This window comes from Macaca fascicularis, chromosome 4 (assembly GCF_037993035.2).
Source record: "Macaca fascicularis isolate 582-1 chromosome 4, T2T-MFA8v1.1".
In the NCBI taxonomy this organism is placed as follows: Eukaryota; Metazoa; Chordata; class Mammalia; order Primates; family Cercopithecidae; genus Macaca; species Macaca fascicularis.
The window spans coordinates 93,390,264-93,396,974 of NC_088378.1; the positions used below are offsets into that span (position 1 = coordinate 93,390,264).

The window sequence follows — 6,711 nt, forward strand, 5'->3', positions numbered from 1 at the left end:
CAACTGGCTTCCTCTCTCTGAAGTATAACAAAGCAGAGATTGTTGGCTTTGACAAGACAAAAGTGGTTAGATGTTTAATCAGTCACTCTTTGAGACTCCTCATCTCCCACAGAATATAAAGTCCAGGAACTCACTAGGAATTGGATAGCTCTTCACACAGCCTCCTAACACCATAAATACATTTTATCTTCAGGGCAGTGGTTTTGTTATTGCTGTTTGTCTTGTTTTCCTTTTTTATAAAACACTATAAAGAGATATGTGTATTTGAGATATTAAAAGGCAGGATCTCTTGTAAAAGCCTCAGATGCTATCTGAATTCCTTCACTGACATCTCTTGGGTTTCTGCAGCTATATCCTCTGGCCCTGGCAACAACTTCCTGGCCAGGAGACCCTGGTCACAAACCTGTGCCACCAGAGTCAAATGAGCTCTGTGGATTACAGCTGAGTTCTCATCTTTCACACTCGTTCTGATGTTGGTGTCTTATAAACTGGCTATCTCACACACCTCTATGCTATTACCTGAATTCTCAGTCTGTTCACTCTTGCTTTAGAGCTTTTGACTGCATATGCTTCCCTAAGCCAGACTTCTTATGGTTGAGTTCCTGCTACCTCATAGCACCCTCTATTCCTGGTAGGGTCTACCTGCCTTACCAGGCAGCATGTGGCCACTGATGGCTACATCTTCTGCCATGTGCCCAACTGTTTGGCCTTTTACCCATTATAGCCTGATTCTCAGCCCTGCTACACATGTGACTCACAAGAGAGCCTTTAAGAAATACTTATGCCGGGGCCCCACCCCTAAGAATTCAGAATCAGTTGGTCTCATGTGATACTGATATTTTTAAATGAAACGTTCTTGCTATGATCTGAGCTATTTAGGGTGTTATCTCATAACACCCCTAAAATTCATATATTGAAGCCCTAACCCCCAGTGCCTCAGAATGTGACTGTATTTGGAGATAGCATATTTAAAGAGGTAATTAAGTTAGAATGATATTATTAGGGTAGACCCTAATCTGACTGATGTCCTTCTAAGAAGAGGAAATTAGGACACAGAGATAGACACATAGAAGAAATGTCATGTGAAGACAGTGAGAAGACTGCTCTCTATAAACCAAGCAGAGAGGCTTCAGAAGAAACCCACCCTGTGAACACTTTAATCTCAGACTCCTATTCTTAAGAACTGTGAGAAAATAATTTTCATTTAAGATTCCCAGTCTATGGTATTTGTCATGGCCACCCTAGAAAACTAATATAGTCCTTAAATAGATTCAGTAAGTAGCCAGGAGTGGAGACCACTAATCTAGTGGTTCTCAACCATCAAGTCACTTGGAGGGTTTGTTAAAGCACACATTATTGGATCCTACCCTCAAGGGGTCTGGCTCAATGTGTATCCTGGCCTGACAATTTGCATTTCTATCACGTTCCCAGTGATGATGACATAGCTGGTTCTAGGACCATATTTGCAAATCACTGCACTAACTTATGTGTTGTAGTTGGTTTTTGAGTCTCCAGCTTCCCCTCTCAACTCCCAGTCACTTTATGGAACACCCTCAGTGCCCAGGGGTCTCTATATGATTGGTCCTGGTTCTCCCTGGGCTGGCTTGGTAAACTACTCTTGATTCATACAAATACTTCCTTAGAAACATGGAAAATTTTTAGTGAAAAAAACATATCTGGGAAGAGTTACGATCACAATAATCCTGTATATGTGTTTGTGAATTTATGTATTTTTCCATAAAGAGTTTCTGGCAACTACTAAAACTTGGATGAACTGGGTCACTGCACATCTGAAGATCTGAATAAGTGTTTAAATCTTAATATATTAATATTAAATGCATTTTATAGTTTCTGTGGGATTAATACTAGGTATTTAATTTTTTTCTCGATTTATTAACATTTGCTTTGAAGAGTCAATAATAATAATAATGCTGTTTCATATTGCAGAGACTTTGCAGTATGCCAATAAGAGGATGTATATGAGACCCTTACTCATGTACTTTTCTCTTGTGAAGCTAATCACACTGGACTTTTAAGCCCGTTCTTCCTGACTTCCTGTCTTTGACTCTGAATTAGTTGAGGCATGAGAACTTCACCGCAGGAAGGTCCTGCCCCTTGTTTGCTCCTAAAGGTTCCTTTGAAGTTCAACTTGACCAACCCACCATTGCAGGCACTCCAGAGGAGAAGACAGCCTTGCTGTGTCCAATCCACTTCAGTTTGCAAATTTCTTGTTGGTCACTTTTATGCCCCCACTGAATAGGACAGTGTGAAGCATGGATTAAGTACGCAATAAATGGTTGTTGAATAAATCAGAAAATTAAATGCATTCTGCACAGAATATGCTGTTTCTCACCTTTGTGCCTTTGTGTGTGTTCTTCCTTCTCCTGGGCTGCTTGACCCTATTCTTTACCTAACTTGGACTTCAAGATTTAGGTGAAAAAGTTGTTATGAACAGAGCTTAGGCCCTAGCAGAGTCCATAACTGTGCTCTTTCTCCCATTTGCTTTGAAATTCAGTGGCCATTGATTTAGTAATCCTATCAATAAGGTAGGATCCTATCAATAAGATCAACCTTTAGAGAGCCCTGTGTAAAGTGAAGTCATTTGGGTAATCTCATTTCATCTTCACAAGTGTTACCTGGTGGTGGCGGCGGGGTTGGGGGGGAAGCTTTTAAACACTACACTTCTGAGCCCCACCTAAAACTGTTAAATCAGAACATCCAGAGTTGAGTGCTGTAAATTATCATCTTATAAATGTCTTTGTGATTTCAATGTGCAGCCAAGATTGAGAATCACTGAGTCAGAGGGTCCACATCTATGGCACCAAACATCAAACCTAAGTCTTCTTTTGATGAAATAAGCTTTGCAACCTGAAAGAGATTAAAACATAGTTTGGAAAGTTCTCTTCCAATCTTGGTCTCTCGGCTCCGTTTTCATTTTTGTTTCATTTCCACTCCTCCAGGTTTCGGCTCTTCTCCACAGCTTGGAACCCAGTTCCTCCACCTGCTTACTAGACTAAAACAATTTCAGTTCCCTCTTACTTCCTCCTATTCACTTCCCCAATTACCATGAGCTCTGCAAAACAGAAATAAAAACTATTCTCCAATCAGCTCTTGGGATATCTCATTCCATCCCAACACTAGCATTTTAACTACCTTTTCAAAGAAAGTAAGTCACTTGAGAGAAAGGCTTGGCATGTCTTTTTAATCTTTGGTTACAATCATTCAACAAATGCAAGCCCATTACTTTCTCAGCGATAAGTCTGGAGGCATAGATGATGTAGGGATTTGTAAATTGGGTTAAATACTTTGTAGTTTCCTTATTGGGGGCCCTTGAAACGTTCTATACTGGGGAGATACAGGTTCAGAGAAGCATTTGCAAAAGATCACAAGGGCTGCAAATAAATTCAAGGAGACTAAGAATTAGGAGACTATTGGAGACAAAGATTGGAGTTGTTAAGAAACAAATGGGAAAATATTTTAGAGATAGCATCTATAAGGCAGCTTAAGATGATACAATACCCCATTCTCTGTGTTGTTGTATTCCATGAGGGAATTAGATGTCACTGTACAGGGGACTTCCAGATTTTAAAATGTGTTATGAAATAAGAATATTTTAATATCTTCTTAGCGAGTACAATTTATCACTTCTCAGCCTTGCTTTCCTTTTAAAATTAAACATAGACTTGGCTCTTAAGCAAAGAATGGGAGTAGGGAGCCAACGATAATTAAATATAAACTGGGTTTCTCCCTTTGATCAACACTAGTTTCTGATGTAAGTGTTCTTTTTTTTTTTTTTTTTTTTTTGCAAACACAGAAAATGTTTTATATCCAATAAACAGTTAGAGGTTTTAAGTCAGCTGGAAGTAAAAATAAAAAAAAATTAATATTAATATGTCTCATCTTTTTCTTTACTCTGTTGCTTTGTGCATATCTCTGCATATGTTCATTATAATTTGAGATCTTAAAAGTTGTTAAATCAATTGACACCAGAAAGTTACAATGTAGTGAAACTTCTAGAGGCTGTACACCACATTTCATGCATAGATTACTGCTCAGGGTCCACTAAACTTCCTGGCATTCAGTGACTTTTCCAGTGAAATCTTAGAGGAGTTCGTGGAGAGCCCTGTGTAGCCATTTTTAGGTTGACCATGTTACAATATGCCTAGCACAGTCCTAATTTATGCCTGTAACCCTGGCCTAGTTTTAACCTTGCTCCTGTCATTTTCAAAAGTGTCCTGATGTAGACTATGACTCATTTGATTATCCTAGCTGTGAAGGATAGAACAAATGCTTGTATTGTGAATGGGCCAGGATTCTCTAAAAAAAGACAGTTCACTTTTCCTTTCCTTCATCACTCTCTGAGTAACTGAGCTGTGTGAGGCAGGATCATGGGCTACAGAGAGTTGGATTTGGGAATGGCCAAAGGAAAGGAAATTGGGGTAGCAGGAGAAGATTAGAGTTCTAAGACTAGATTTCTCAAATCTCATAATACATGACAGGAGTTATAAGAGAGCAAGTGAAGTTTACCATTAATAATATACCAGTGGATCTGGGCAAAAATATTGAAACAGGACATTCATTTGTGCTGAGAACCAATCTTAATATCTCACTGGCAAACTGAGTTAGTAACTGCCTCAAATTCCAGCATATCAATGATAAAAATCAGGTCAGACATGGTGGCTCATGTCTGTAATTCCGTAACTTTGGAAAGCTGAGGCAGGAGGATCACTTGAGGCCAAGAGTTGGAGAGCAGCCTGGGCAACATAGCGAGACCCTGCCTCTAAAAGAAAATTAGCAGAGCATGGCGGTGTGCACTATGTCTCAGCTATTCAAGAAGTTGAGGTGGGAGGATCACTTGAGCCCAGAAATTTTAAGGGGTCAATGACATTTCTGAAGGTGAGAAGTCCAGGGGACAGGAAAGCCAAGTTGGGTGGAAACCTAAGCAGGCAGGCAGCATAGGGAGAGGAAGGAACCGGCCTTAGCATCAGTGAGCTGGCTTTTATTCTCATGCCTTATCCTCTGTAGCTAATGACTCCAGCAATCTTGAACAAGTGGTCTAACCTCTCCGTGCCTTGATTTTCTGATCTGGGAAATGAGAATAATCAAGCTTTATTTCACTATACCACTAACAGAGATACTGTTTTACTTCATAACTGGAAATCTTATTTCAATATTTTTTTTTCTAGCCAGAAGCTTCTGAAAGAGAAGGAGCAAATCTGTATCCCTCAATTATTTATGGAGCATTTTCTTAGACTAGGTCACCCCTGGCTAGACTGAAACCTACTACTGCTTGTCAAAAAGAAACTTCGAAATTGTGTTGTATATATTTTTGCCTTAAAATCCATTTTGATTCAGATGACATATGTATACACTTATACAAATAATGACATTATTTTATTTTTATTTTATTTTTAGAGATGGGGGTCTCACTCTAAAAATTTTTATTTTATTTTTAGAGATAGGGCTTGGAGTGCAGTGTTGCGATCATAGCTTACTGCAGCTTCAAACTCCTGGGCTCAACTGATATTCCCACCTCAGCTTCCTGAGTAGCTTTGACTCCAGGTACACAGCACCATGTCCAGCTATATTTTGTTTGTTTGTTTGTTTGTTTTTTGAGACAGGGTCTCACTATATTGCCCAGGCTGCTTTCCAACTCCTGGCCTCGAGTGATCCTCCCACCTCAGCCTCCCAAAGTGCTGGGATTATAGGCATGAGCCACCATGCCTTAGTTGGTTTTGACTTTTGTGGCTTCACAGATTCATCTATAAGAGAAGAAAAGAATCCTATTGAACCCTTGAAAACAGAAATCTAGATTCATTTTTTGTTACATAAACACAGACTTAACATTTGAGGAACTAACTAGTCTCAAATGCTAGAAGTCAGCGATACAAGAAAAATGTTGTTTATGTTAAAAAGGAAAGCATAACGAGTTTCTGAAATCAGTCTGATAAAAGATGTCAATACTGATATCCCAAAATTGGAGAATTTTTAGAAATGCAAAGTAAGTAAATATTCTTTTTAACTCCATTTTCTAAGGCAGTAGATCTTTTTACTCCTCTCCCCACTCATACTCCACAATATAGTGTCTTACGAACAAGAGCCTTGCTTCTCAAATGGGGTTCTAAAATTGTCCAGCAGCATGGATATTAACCACGAGCTTGTTAGAAACACAGACTCTCAGACCTTTCTCCAGAGCTACTGGATCAGAACCCACATTTTCACAACTCTCCTAGTGGTTTTCATGCACAGTCAAGTTTGAGGAGTACTGCACTGGAGAACATTTGGCTAGAAATAGAAGAGATCATGAAAACAACCTTGTCAAATAGAGAAGTAAGTGAAATTAAACTGCCTTGTGCTTGCCACTAAAAGGAGAAATTGTATTAATCCTCTGAGGGTCTGTTTCTTTTTCTCCTGTGTATGCACTGATACCCATTTCCATCTGTCTTTACCACTTGCTTATAGTATCTTTCTCTTTTATATTATATATGATGCTTACATGTAATTATGCTTAAACTGTATAATTGCTATCACTTTGCAAAATTTCAAACTTCCTCTAATATTACTTCACTCTGAAGCCTAGGATATGCTGTGTTTACACAGCCTCTATCTGTTTCCTTTTCTCTGAGACTCCTTCCCCCATTAAAGCAGACATAATACAAAATAGAAGAATGGTTTGGCTTGGGAATGTACTGATTCTGGGAGTGCAGCCAT

The 6,711-nt window shown here is 39.1% G+C and overlaps 1 long non-coding RNA gene across 1 annotated transcript; it reads left to right on the forward strand.

The window, feature by feature from the left end:
* Positions 1-1,441: 1,441 nt before the first annotated feature.
* LOC107129471 (uncharacterized) lies at positions 1,442-2,338 on the forward strand. The gene is made up of 2 exons (XR_001490056.3): positions 1,442-1,607; positions 1,948-2,338. It is a non-coding gene; the product is annotated as an uncharacterized lncRNA (long non-coding RNA).
* Positions 2,339-6,711: the final 4,373 nt, after the last annotated feature.